The sequence below is a fragment of the Pseudophryne corroboree genome, chromosome 1 (assembly GCF_028390025.1).
Source record: "Pseudophryne corroboree isolate aPseCor3 chromosome 1, aPseCor3.hap2, whole genome shotgun sequence".
In the NCBI taxonomy this organism is placed as follows: Eukaryota; Metazoa; Chordata; class Amphibia; order Anura; family Myobatrachidae; genus Pseudophryne; species Pseudophryne corroboree.
In genome coordinates, this window is record NC_086444.1 from 414,155,305 (window position 1) to 414,169,369 (window position 14,065).

Sequence of the window (14,065 nt, forward strand, 5' to 3'; positions counted from 1 at the left end):
GACCTGATTGCTAGGAAGCGATTTTTGCAGCCCTGCGATCGGATAGTCGCTGCTTACTGGGGGTGTGTATTTGAGCTGTGCAAGTGTGCGATCGCATGTGTAGTAGAGCTGCACAAACTGATTTTGTGCAGTCTCTGCGCAGCCCAGGACTTACTCAGCCACTGCGATCCCTTCAGCCTGTCCGGGACCGGATTTGACGTCAGACACCCTCCCAACGCTTGGACACGGCTGCGTTTTTCCAGGCACTCCTTGAAAACGGTCAGTTGCCACCCACAAACGCCCTCTTCCTGTCAATCTCTTTTGCGAACGCTGGTGTGAATGGATCCTTCTCACACACCCGTCGCTGACCAGCGATTCCCGTTGCTGTGGTCCATTGCGCATGCGCATTGCGCTGCATACACATGCACAGTTACGGCCTGATCGCCCGCTGTACGAAAACGCACAGCAACGATCAGGTCTGAATTACCCTCATATTTTGTATAATGAGCTAAGCATAATTAGGCACCAATTTATAATTAAATATTTGTGGCATGTCCCTCGAAAACATAACATCATATGATGACACAAACCACATCACACTACACCTTTTTATCTTTCCTCAAAGCTATACATTTTCCTGAAGGTTGGCCAAGAATATAACAGTACATAACAATTAATATAAGAAATAGACCTGCGGCTTTATTAGGGATTTAGTGCTCCATTTATCAATAGGCTTTGATAGGAAAGATACTCTAGATACCCTGGGGTATATTCAATTAGGGTTGAAAGCTGCCGTCTGTTGAAAAGACGGCAGTTTTCGACTTTTTAAGGTCGAATCGTAATTCGACCTATTCAATCCCAGCTAATTTTATTCGACAAGTCGGGGAATTCGACTTGTCGAATAGTACGTGAATCGGCGGTATAGCTGCCGATTCACGTACTTTTGAGGGAAACGGGGCCAAATTCGACAGGATTTGGCCCCGTTTCCGACCATCTCAGTCCGACATAAAAAGTGTTGAACTGAGATGAGGGACTGTGGAGGAGAGGGGGGAGAGTCACGGGGAGACGGGGGAAAGCCGTGGGCAGCCTGATGGGGAGAGCCGCGGGCAGCCAGACGGGGGGAGAGCTGTGTTGGAGGAAGTCACAGCTGCCGCTCACAGCAGCGTCCACCCGGCTCCAACAAGCGAGACCTTGCTTACTGGAGCCAGGTGGACGCTGCCGTGAGCGGCGGCTGTGATGCCGGGGACGGGGAGCGGAGGGCCGTGCAGACTGTGAGGCAGAGAGACAGGGGGGGGAGGGGGGGAAGAGACAGTGCATATCCAGTAGCGGATCTTGCCACGGGCAAGCAGGACTTTTGCCCGGGGCGCCGCCTTACGGAGGGCGCTGGCACCATCCGGAGGGCGCCGCACCGTGGCAAGATCCGCCACTGCTGCCCGCTGTGTCCCCCGTCCGCCTCCGCTGCCCGCTGCCTGGCCCGCTGTGTCCCCGCCTCCTGTGAAGGGAACAAAACGCTACGCGTCTAGTTTCCCTTCGTGGAGAGTACCTTTGCTGAGCGGTGCGTGATGACGTCATCGCGCACAGCTCAGCATTCAAGCGGCGCTAGTAATGTACAGGGGGCGTAACTGACCACGCCCCCTGTATTAGGCCACGCCCCGTTTCCTGCCCGGGGCGCAGAGCGGCCTTGAACCGGCCCTGTGCATATCTCATATAGCACATTCAGCTTCAGTTGCAGTTTTACTAATTTAGCAAAACTGCAACTGCTGCAGATCACATACAGGGGGCCGGCCAGCAAAGGGCAAGGCCGCCCAGCACGGTAATGGCCACAGCTGCACTGAAAATGTCCCGGACTGCCTGCGTTCCCATCGCCACACCCCACAAGGTCGCGTTGCCGCCTACGACAGCCCTGCGCATGCCTCTGTCTGTCAATCAGAGGCGTTTGCAACACCTCAATGCGATCAAATTTGCTGGCCCGTGCACACGCAGAACGGGCACTGCACTGAAAGTCGACAGTAACTAGGTCGACAATGTCTAGGTCGACCACTATTGGTCGACAGTAACTAGGTCGACAGGGTCTTTAGGTCGACATGTTCTAGGTCGACAGGTCAAAAGGTCGACATGAGTTTTTAATGTTATTTTGGTGTCGTTTTCTTCGTAGAGTGACCGGGAACCCCAATTAGTGCACCACGTCCCCTCGCATGGCTCGCTTCGATCGCCACGCTTCGGGCATGGTGCCTTTGCTCCGCTACCGCTTCGCTCGGCACAGATTACCGTTCCAATCGTAGTCCACGTGGATCGTTAAGTATGAAAAGGTTCAAAAAAAGAAAAAAATTGTGAAAAACTCATGTCGACCTTTTGACCTGTCGACCTAGAACATGTCGGCCTAAAGACCCTGTCGACCTAGACACCCTGTCGACCTAGTTACTGTCGACCAATAGTGGTCGACCTAGACATTGTCGACCTAGTTACTGTCGACTTTCAATCCGGATCCCGTGCACAGTGACCCCATTTTGCCATAAAGCGATTGCATCGCATCAGCTAATGATACTGAATAAGGCCCTATATTCACAGATACTTGGATGTCCCCAGGTCTTCATCTAATAGGGACTAAAGGGGCATATTTATCACAATCTGCATCTCAGGTGCTGATGAGAGGTGATAAATTTGTCTAAATTCAAAGCAATATTTGAATACATTGCACAAATGTATCAGATATCACATGCAGGGACAGGGCTTTTCAGAAAGCTCTTTCCCTGGGAATCTATGCCCGAACTTCTCATGGCATTTTTCTCAAAATATAACCTGAGACCATGCCTGCTCGAGCGCACTGGCAAACGCTCTCCCCCCGGGTCCCCCCTTCCCACTAAGCTAACACCAGGGATGTGCGGTGAGCTAAATGGCTCAGGAGGCACTGGCTAACACCAGAGCCAGATTTACATGCAACATATGAACCAAAACGTACATCTGGGCATTATACACAGGTGCAGCAGTATAAACTCCTGGAAATTTGGTGAGTTTTGATCAGAGATGAGCAGAAAAGTTAGCCAGGGGAGGCACTGCCTCACCTGCCATAGACTTTTTACTCCAGAGTTTTGGCTATAAAAATTATTAGAATAATGCAAAGAAGATATTTCAAACATATTTTTGTATTTTTCATATACTTTATGCAGTCAAAACTCTGGCGCAAATGTTAGTATGACAGGAAAGGCTTTGCCTCACCCCACCGCACGTCACTGGCTAACACTTACCTCTGTTCAGGGGATAATTGAGATGGTCAGCTAGTCAGCTGATCACTGGGCTCCCTCTCTGCTCTGCTCAGTGAACTGAGATGACAGCTGGGAGTTTCATGGCATCACAGTTCACAGCACAGGATCAGGGGTTACAGAAGGAGTTACAGAGTGATCAGCTGATCATCTGCGCTTCAACGCCTCACAAGATCACCAATCCCTGAATGGAGTTGTTGTTTTTTTTTTAATAATCATTATTTCACTGTGATCTGTTAAGACTATGGTTTCATAGCTTCCAACATGACCCTCTCCAGCAGGAGGGACAAAATGCTCTACTTCTGGACTTCCCTCTTAATGTATGATTGCCAGCACCTGTTTTGAACAGGTTAATGGATAAGAAAGGTGTTTCTCCACAGGTGAGGGCAATCAAAAATGAAGAGGGAAGTCTAGGAGCAGAGAATTTTGTCCCTCCTGGAGAGGGTCATGTTGGGGGGTATGTGGTGCATTATTTATTTATTTATTTATTTATTTATTTATTTATATAGCGCACACATATTCCCCAGCACTTTACAGAGAATATTTGCCCATTCACATCAGTCCCTGCCCCAGTGGAGCTTACAATCAATATTCCCCATCACATGTACACACAGACACATTCACACTAGGGTTAACTTTTGTTGAGAGCCAATTAACCCACCAGTATATATTTTTGGATTGTGGGAGGAAGACGGAGTACCCAGAGGAAACCCACGCAAGTACGGGGAGAATATACAAACTCCGCACAGTTAGGGCCATGGTGGGAATCGAACCCATGACCTAAGTGCTGTAAGGCAGTAATGCTAATCATTACACCATCCATACTGCCCTATCAGACACATGTGGATGATCACAGTAGTGGATTCTGTGTTCTGCTCTACCTGTCAGCAGACAGGTGGGACAGAGCTGGAGAAAGTAGGGTAAATGGGGAGGAAGCCTGAATAACGCCTGAAGATAACGTTATTATCACTAGCCCCCTCCCCGTTAGTATTTCCAGTTTCAGGTTAGTGAATTTGAGCAGATCACATAAACCATTACCAGTATGGGAAATGCAATCTGCTTATTGCAAAATATGTGACATTAAGGCAGGGGCGGATTGGGAACAAAAAGTGGCCCTGGAAAAATGTGTACTAGTGGCCCCACATGGGCAGCACCAGAGGTGTAAGGTCTAGCCATGGGCCATGGCAGCAGCACCCTCCCCCCTAGACTTTCCAGATAGTGGGCATGTCCAGCATCAAGGGGGAAGTTAAAAAGAAATAAAATTAAATATTATGAGCACATTGTATGATACACCTTCAGAATATAGGAAACTATATCATTCTTTAGAAAGATATATCGTCTTGCTTATTACACCAACCGTATCCCAATCACTATTCACTCAATCTTATATGTTAGCCAAGCAGGCACACAGAGCACACACTAGACCATCTGCAATCACAGGCTAAGTGGCAACGTCATTTTCATATATGCAAATTATTTTGCATCTTATTCATTATGTCTATAAAAAGGACCACATGTCCTCAAACAAAACAGGCCCCACGGGTGCGTCGGCCCACCAGGGATCTTCCCTGTAGACCCTATGGCCAATTCGCCTCTGCATTAAGGGCTTGAGGAGAATTTTGTGAATTCTCCCCCAGTTGCCCATTAAGTACATTTAGGTGATACTAAAATTATGTAAATAATAGTATAAATAATATTGATAAATACTAGAGATGTGCACTTGAAATTTTTCGGGTTTTGTGTTTTGGTTTTGGGTTCGGTTCCGCGGCCGTGTTTTGGGTTCGACCGCGTTTTGGCAAAACCTCACCGAATTTTTTTTGTCGGATTCGGGTGTGTTTTGGATTCGGGTGTTTTTTTCAAAAAACCCTAAAAAACAGCTTAAATCATAGAATTTGGGGGTCATTTTGATCCCAAAGTATTATTAACCTCAAAAACCATAATTTCCACTCATTTTCAGTCTATTCTGAATACCTCACACCTCACAATATTATTTTTAGTCCTAAAATTTGCACCGAGGTAGCTGTGTGAGTAAGATAAGCGACCCTAGTGGCCGACACAAACACAGGGCCCATCTAGGAGTGGCACTGCAGTGTCACGCAGGATGGCCCTTCCAAAAAAACACTCCCCAAACAGCACATGACGCAAAGAAAAAAAGAGGCGCAATGAGGTAGCTGTGTGAGTAAGATAAGCGACCCTAGTGGCCGACACAAACACCTGGCCCATCTAGGAGTGGCACTGCAGTGTCACGCAGGATGGCCCTTCCAAAAAACACTCCCCAAACAGCACATGACGCAAAGAAAAAAAGAGGCGCAATGAGGTAGCTGTGTGAGTAAGATAAGCGACCCTAGTGGCCGACACAAACACCGGGCCCATCTAGGAGTGGCACTGCAGTGTCACGCAGGATGGCCCTTCCAAAAAACACTCCCCAAACAGCACATGACGCAAAGAAAAAAAGAGGCGCAATGAGGTAGCTGTGTGAGTAAGATAAGCGACCCTAGTGGCCGACACAAACACCGGGCCCATCTAGGAGTGGCACTGCAGTGTCACGCAGGATGGCCCTTCCAAAAAACACTCCCCAAACAGCACATGACGCAAAGAAAAAAAGAGGCGCAATGAGGTAGCTGTGTGAGTAAGATAAGCGACCCTAGTGGCCGACACAAACACCTGGCCCATCTAGGAGTGGCACTGCAGTGTCACGCAGGATGGCCCTTCCAAAAAACACTCCCCAAACAGCACATGACGCAAAGAAAAAAAGAGGCGCAATGAGGTAGCTGTGTGAGTAAGATAAGCGACCCTAGTGGCCGACACAAACACCGGGCCCATCTAGGAGTGTCACTGCAGTGTCACGCAGGATGGCCCTTCCAAATAACACTCCCCAAACAGCACATGACGCAAAGAAAAAAAGAGGCGCAATGAGGTAGCTGTGTGAGTAAGATAAGCGACCCTAGTGGCCGACACAAACACCTGGCCCATCTAGGAGTGGCACTGCAGTGTCACGCAGGATGGCCCTTCCAAAAAACACTCCCCAAACAGCACATGACGCAAAGAAAAAAAGAGGCGCAATGAGGTAGCTGTGTGAGTAAGATAAGCGACCCTAGTGGCCGACACAAACACCTGGCCCATCTAGGAGTGGCACTGCAGTGTCACGCAGGATGGCCCTTCCAAAAAACACTCCCCAAACAGCACATGACGCAAAGAAAAATTAAAGAAAAAAGAGGTGCAAGATGGAATTGTCCTTGGGCCCTCCCACCCACCCTTATGTTGTATAAACAGGACATGCACACTTTAACCAACCCATCATTTCAGTGACAGGGTCTGCCACACGACTGTGACTGAAATGACGGGTTGGTTTGGACCCCCACCGAAAAAGAAGCAATTAATCTCTCCTTGCACAAACTGGCTCTACAGAGGCAAGATGTCCACCTCATCATCATCCTCCGATATATCACCGTGTACATCCCCCTCCTCACAGATTATCAATTCGTCCCCACTGGAATCCACCATCTCAGCTCCCTGTGTACTTTGTGGAGGCAATTGCTGCTGGTCAATGTCTCCACGGAGGAATTGATTATAATTCATTTTAATGAACATCATCTTCTCCACATTTTCTGGAAGTAACCTCGTACGCCGATTGCTGACAAGGTGAGCGGCGGCACTAAACACTCTTTCGGAGTACACACTTGTGGGAGGGCAACTTAGGTAGAATAAAGCCAGTTTGTGCAAGGGCCTCCAAATTGCCTCTTTTTCCTGCCAGTATAAGTACGGACTGTGTGACGTGCCTACTTGGATGCGGTCACTCATATAATCCTCCACCATTCTTTCAATGGGGAGAGAATCATATGCAGTGACAGTAGACGACATGTCCGTAATCGTTGACAGGTCCTTCAGTCCGGACCAGATGTCAGCATCAGCAGTCGCTCCAGACTGCCCTGCATCACCGCCAGCGGGTGGGCTCGGAATTCTGAGCCTTTTCCTCGCACCCCCAGTTGCGGGAGAATGTGAAGGAGGAGATGTTGACAGGTCGCGTTCCGCTTGACTTGACAATTTTCTCACCAGCAGGTCTTTGAACCCCAGCAGACTTGTGTCTGCCGGAAAGAGAGATCCAAGGTAGGTTTTAAATCTAGGATCGAGCACGGTGGCCAAAATGTAGTGCTCTGATTTCAACAGATTGACCACCCGTGAATCCTTGTTAAGCGAATTAAGGGCTCCATCCACAAGTCCCACATGCCTAGCGGAATCGCTCCGTGTTAGCTCCTCCTTCAATGTCTCCAGCTTCTTCTGCAAAAGCCTGATGAGGGGAATGACCTGACTCAGGCTGGCAGTGTCTGAACTGACTTCACGTGTGGCAAGTTCAACGGGCAGCAGAACCTTGCACAACGTTGAAATCATTCTCCACTGCGCTTGAGACAGGTGCATTCCACCTCCTATATCGTGCTGAATTGTATAGGCTTGAATGGCCTTTTGCTGCTCCTCCAACCTCTGAAGCATATATAGGGTTGAATTCCACCTCGTTACCACTTCTTGCTTCAGATGATGGCAGGGCAGGTTCAGGCGTTTTTGGTGTTGCTCCAGTCTTCTGTACGTGGTGCCTGTACGCCGAAAGTGTCCCGCAATTCTTCTGGCCACCGACAGCATCTCTTGCACGCCCCTGTCGTTTTTTAAAAAATTCTGCACCACCAAATTCAAGGTATGTGCAAAACATGGGACGTGCTGGAATTTGCCCAGATTTAATGCACACACAATATTGCTGGCGTTGTCCGATGCCACAAATCCACAGGAGAGTCCAATTGGGGTAAGCCATTCCGCGATGATCTTCCTCAGTTGCCGTAAGAGGTTTTCAGCTGTGTGCGTATTCAGGAAACCGGTGATACAAAGCGTAGCCTGCCTAGGAAAGAGTTGGCGTTTGCGAGATGCTGCTACTGGTGCCGCCGCTGCTGTTCTTGCGGCGGGAGTCCATACATCTACCCAGTGGGCTGTCACAGTCATATAGTCCTGACCCTGCCCTGCTCCACTTGTCCACATGTCCGTGGTTAAGTGGACATTGGGTACAGCTGCATTTTTAGGACACTGGTGACTCTTTTTCTGAGGTCTGTGTACATTTTCGGTATCGCCTGCCTAGAGAAATGGAACCTAGATGGTATTTGGTACCGGGGACACAGTACCTCCAACAAGTCTCTAGTTGGCTCTGCAGTAATGATGGATACCGGAACCACGTTTCTCACCACCCAGGATGCCAAGGCCTCAGTTATCCGCTTTGCAGCAGGATGACTGCTGTGATATTTCATCTTCCTCGCAAAGGACTGTTGGACAGTCAATTGCTTGGTGGAAGTAGTAAAAGTGGTCTTACGATTTCCCCTCTGGGATGACCATCGACTCCCAGCAGCAACAACAGCAGCGCCAGCAGCAGTAGGCGTTACACGCAAGGATGCATCGGAGGAATCCCAGGCAGGAGAGGAATCGTCAGAATTGCCAGTGACATGGCCTCCAGGACTATTGGCATTCCTGGGGAAGGAGGAAATTGACACTGAGGGAGTTGGTGGGGTGGTTTGCGTGAGCTTGGTTACAAGAGGAAGGGATTTACTGGTCAGTGGACTGCTTCCGCTGTCGCCCAAAGTTTTTGAACTTGTCACTGACTTATTATGAATGCGCTGCAGGTGACGTATAAGGGAGGATGTTCCGTGGTGGTTAACGTCCTTACCCCTACTTATTACAGCTTGACAAAGGCAACACACGGCTTGACAAATGTTGTCCGCATTTCTGTTGAAATACTTCCACACCGAAGAGCTGATTTTTTTGGTATTTTCACCAGGCATGTCAACGGCCATATTCCTCCCACGGACAACAGGTGTCTCCCCGGGTGCCTGACTTAAACAAACCACCTCACCATCAGAATCCTCCTTGTCAATTTCCTCCCCAGCGCCAGCAACACCCATATCCTCCTCATCCTGGTGTACTTCAACACTGACATCTTCAATCTGACTATCAGGAACTGGACTGCGGGTGCTCCTTCCAGCACTTGCAGGGGGCGTGCAAATGGTGGAAGGCGCATGCTCTTCACGTCCAGTGTTGGGAAGGTCAGGCATCGCAACCGACACAATTGGACTCTCCTTGTGGATTTGGGATTTCGAAGAACGCACAGTTCTTTGCGGTGCTTTTGCCAGCTTGAGTCTTTTCATTTTTCTAGCGAGAGGCTGAGTGCTTCCATCCTCATGTGAAGCTGAACCACTAGCCATGAACATAGGCCAGGGCCTCAGCCGTTCCTTGCCACTCCGTGTGGTAAATGGCATATTGGCAAGTTTACGCTTCTCCTCCGACAATTTTATTTTAGATTTTGGAGTCCTTTTTTTACTGATATTTGGTGTTTTGGATTTTACATGCTCTGTACTATGACATTGGGCATCGGCCTTGGCAGACGACGTTGCTGGCATTTCATCGTCTCGGCCATGACTAGTGGCAGCAGCTTCAGCACGAGGTGGAAGTGGATCTTGATCTTTCCCTAATTTTGGAACCTCAACATTTTTGTTCTCCATATTTTAATAGGCACAACTAAAAGGCACCTCAGGTAAACAATGGAGATGGATGGATACTAGTATACTTATGGATGGACGAGCGACTGCCGACACAGAGGTAGCTACAGCCGTGGACTACCGTACTGTGTCTTCTGCTAATATAGACTGGATGATAATGAGATGAAATCAATATATATTATATCACACTAGTACTGCAGCCGGACAGGTAGATATATTTATTATGTAATGACTGATGACGGACCTGCTGGACACTGTCAGCTCAGCAGCACCGCAGACTGCTACAGTAAGCTACTATAGTAGTATGTATAAAGAAGAAAGAAAAAAAAAACCACGGGTAGGTGGTATACAATTATGGATGGACGAGCGACTGCCGACACAGAGGTAGCTACAGCCGTGGACTACCGTACTGTGTCTGCTGCTAATATAGACTGGATGATAATGAGATGAAATCAATATATATTATATCACACTAGTACTGCAGCCGGACAGGTAGATATATTTATTATGTAATGACTGATGACGGACCTGCTGGACACAGTCAGCTCAGCAGCACCGCAGACTGCTACAGTAAGCTACTATAGTAGTATGTATAAAGAAGAAAGAAAAAAAAAACCACGGGTAGTGGTATACAATTATGGATGGACGAGCGACTGCCGACACAGAGGTAGCTACAGCCGTGGACTACCGTACTGTGTCTGCTGCTAATATAGACTGGATGATAATGAGATGAAATCAATATATATTATATCACACTAGTACTGCAGCCGGACAGGTAGATATATTTATTATGTAATGACTGATGACGGACCTGCTGGACACTGTCAGCTCAGCAGCACCGCAGACTGCTACAGTAAGCTACTATAGTAGTATGTATAAAGAAGAAAGAAAAAAAAAAACACGGGTAGGTGGTATACAATTATGGATGGACGAGCGACTGCCGACACAGAGGTAGCTACAGCCGTGGACTACCGTACTGTGTCTGCTGCTAATATAGACTGGATGATAATGAGATGAAATCAATATATATTATATCACACTAGTACTGCAGCCGGACAGGTAGATATATTTATTATGTAATGACTGATGACGGACCTGCTGGACACAGTCAGCTCAGCAGCACCGCAGACTGCTACAGTAAGCTACTATAGTAGTATGTATAAAGAAGAAAGAAAATAAAAAAAAACCACGGGTAGGTGGTATACAATTATGGATGGACGAGCGACTGCCGACACAGAGGTAGCTACAGCCGTGGACTACCGTACTGTGTCTGCTGCTAATATAGACTGGATGATAATGAGATGAAATCAATATATATATATATATATATATATATATAATATCACTAGTACTGCAGCCGGACAGGTATATATATTTATTATGTAATGACTGATGACGGACCTGCTGGACACTGTCAGCTCAGCAGCACCGCAGACTGCTACAGTAAGCTACTATAGTAGTATGTATAAAGAAGAAAGAAAAAAAAAAACCACGGGTAGGTGGTATACAATTATGGATGGACGAGCGACTGCCGACACAGAGGTAGCTACAGCCGTGGACTACCGTACTGTGTCTGCTGCTAATATAGACTGGATGATAATGAGATGAAATCAATATATATATATATAATATCACTAGTACTGCAGCCGGACAGGTATATATATTTATTATGTAATGACTGATGACGGACCTGCTGGACACTGTCAGCTCAGCAGCACCGCAGACTGCTACAGTAAGCTACTATAGTAGTATGTATAAAGAAGAAAGAAAAAGAAAAAAACCACGGGTAGGTGGTATACAATTATGGATGGACGAGCGACTGCCGACACAGAGGTAGCTACAGCCGTGGACTACCGTACTGTGTCTGCTGCTAATATAGACTGGATGATAATGAGATGAAATCAATATATATATATATAATATCACTAGTACTGCAGCCGGACAGGTATATATATTTATTATGTAATGACTGATGACGGACCTGCTGGACACTGTCAGCTCAGCAGCACCGCAGACTGCTACAGTAAGCTACTATAGTAGTATGTATAAAGAAGAAAGAAAAAGAAAAAAACCACGGGTAGGTGGTATACAATTATGGATGGACGAGCGACTGCCGACACAGAGGTAGCTACAGCCGTGGACTACCGTACTGTGTCTGCTGCTAATATAGACTGGATGATAATGAGATGAAATCAATATATATATATATAATATCACTAGTACTGCAGCCGGACAGGTATATATATTTATTATGTAATGACTGATGACGGACCTGCTGGACACAGTCAGCTCAGCAGCACCGCAGACTGCTACAGTAAGCTACTATAGTAGTATGTATAAAGAAGAAAGAAAAAAAAAACCACGGGTAGGTGGTATACAATATTATATATATATTATATACAATTATATATATATATATATATTAAACTGGTGGTGACTGGTGGTCAGGTCACTGGTCACACTATCAGCAACTTGCAAGTAGTACTCCTAAGCAGACAATCACAATATATATTATACTGGTGGTCAGTGTGGTCACAATGGCAGTGTGGCACTCTGGCAGCAAAAGTGTGCACTGTACGTTATATGTACTCCTGAGTCCTGCTCTCAGACTCTAACTGCTCCCCACTGTCAGTGTCTCAATATACAGTCACACTATCTATCACTTCAGCAAGTAACTAGTACTCCTCCTAATGCTCCCCAAAATTACTACTGTGTCTCTCTCTACTGTCTCACTCTCTTCTCTATAAACGGAGAGGACGCCAGCCACGTCCTCTCCCTATGAATCTCAATGCACGTGTGAAAATGGCGGCGACGCGCGGCTCCTTATATAGAATCCGAGTCTCGCGATAGAATCCGAGCCTCGCGAGAATCCGACAGCGGGATGATGACGTTCGGGCGCGCTCGGGTTAACCGAGCAAGGCGGGAAGATCCGAGTCGCTCGGACCCGTGTAAAAAAACATGAAGTTCGGGCGGGTTCGGATTCCGAGGAACCGAACCCGCTCATCCCTAATAAATACGCCTGTAAATCTGTGTGCATTTTGGAGCGACTATTGCTAAGCGATGCCCCAGACTGCAGCAGTTTTGCAAAAAAACAAAAACAAAACAAAAAAGAAGGAAATTAAATATAAAAAAAAAACTTTATTTTATTTCTAATGCATTTTCTTCATTGTATCACCTATTCTACTGCCATCTACTGCCATCATGACATGGTAGCAGAGGACCTTTGGCGGTACTGGTACTTCTCTATTCTGTTGCTGGAGACAGCGATTCGCTCAGCACACATCTCTCCCGCCGCTCAGCACAGCGCGATCTGCATTGTATTAAAAAAATGTTCACAGAGTGAATTTGTAAAACCCACTTATCAAAGCTGTTTTCCTTCGGCTGTTTATTAGCAAACTATAAATCTTCCTATAACAAAATGTGACAAACAAACTTTCCAGATCCCGATTCTGAATAATGACCATTGTCTGCAATAAATTAAAATGAAAAATATAAAGTTCTCTACAGTTACCTTGTACTTTCATTTCATCTGAATCTACAGCTGCTTTATATTATAGGTCATTAAGCTCTTCCGCTTGATACAGAATTTTAATTTTAATGCACACAAGGGGGTGGGGAACAAGAAAGCACATAATAGGTACAGTTTTTGTTGTATCGTTACTCATGCAGACAACTTCAGAAATTTTGTGACGTGTTTCTTTTTTTTTTTTTTTTTTTAAACTTTATATATGTATAGAGGCTGTTGTGTTGCCATAGAAGTAGTATATATCCAGAGGCATTGTTTGCACCATATGACCCTTTATTACCTTAGCTGCCGGTTCATACTGTGTAAGATCCAGTTTAGTCAGTTCCAGACCTTAGATGGCTGCAGCATTACCAGGCTCTGCGTGTGTTTCAGCAGTGAATCACTGTTTGCTTTTTATGGTGGGAGGAGCTGGCAGAGTGGTGACACTTCTGCTCTCTGTCTTTGGCAGAGCTGGCTCCTTGTCTGGCAGGGAACCCCGGTTCAGAGCAGAATAAGATAGGCCTGAGCATGTGTGTGAGCGTCACCCCTCTGACCTAGCCCTACCTCCCCCTCCCCCTCTAGTTGAAGCATTACTGTAAGAATATATCATGCATCTGTTTTCTCATTTCAGAAATATAATCAGTCTCGTTCCTATACAAGAAAAGAAAAACGAAAAGTGTTAAAATAACTAAATAAGCAAGATTATCTCTTCGGACTCCTTGACGGATTTTCTTCTCAATACTGTAAAATCCTTTATGAAATGGAAGACATCCACATGCTCCATAATATAACAA

General features: G+C 46.6%; 1 long non-coding RNA gene across 1 annotated transcript in view; it reads right to left on the bottom strand.

Annotated features, from left to right (window-relative positions):
• Window positions 1-13,656, bottom strand: part of LOC134893605 (uncharacterized) — a 234,930-nt gene extending 221,274 nt beyond the window's left edge. The window contains exon 1 of the long non-coding RNA XR_010171706.1: window positions 13,573-13,656. This is a non-coding gene — a long non-coding RNA (uncharacterized LOC134893605). The remainder of the gene's footprint in view (window positions 1-13,572) is intronic.
• Between the last annotated feature and the right edge of the window lie 409 nt (window positions 13,657-14,065).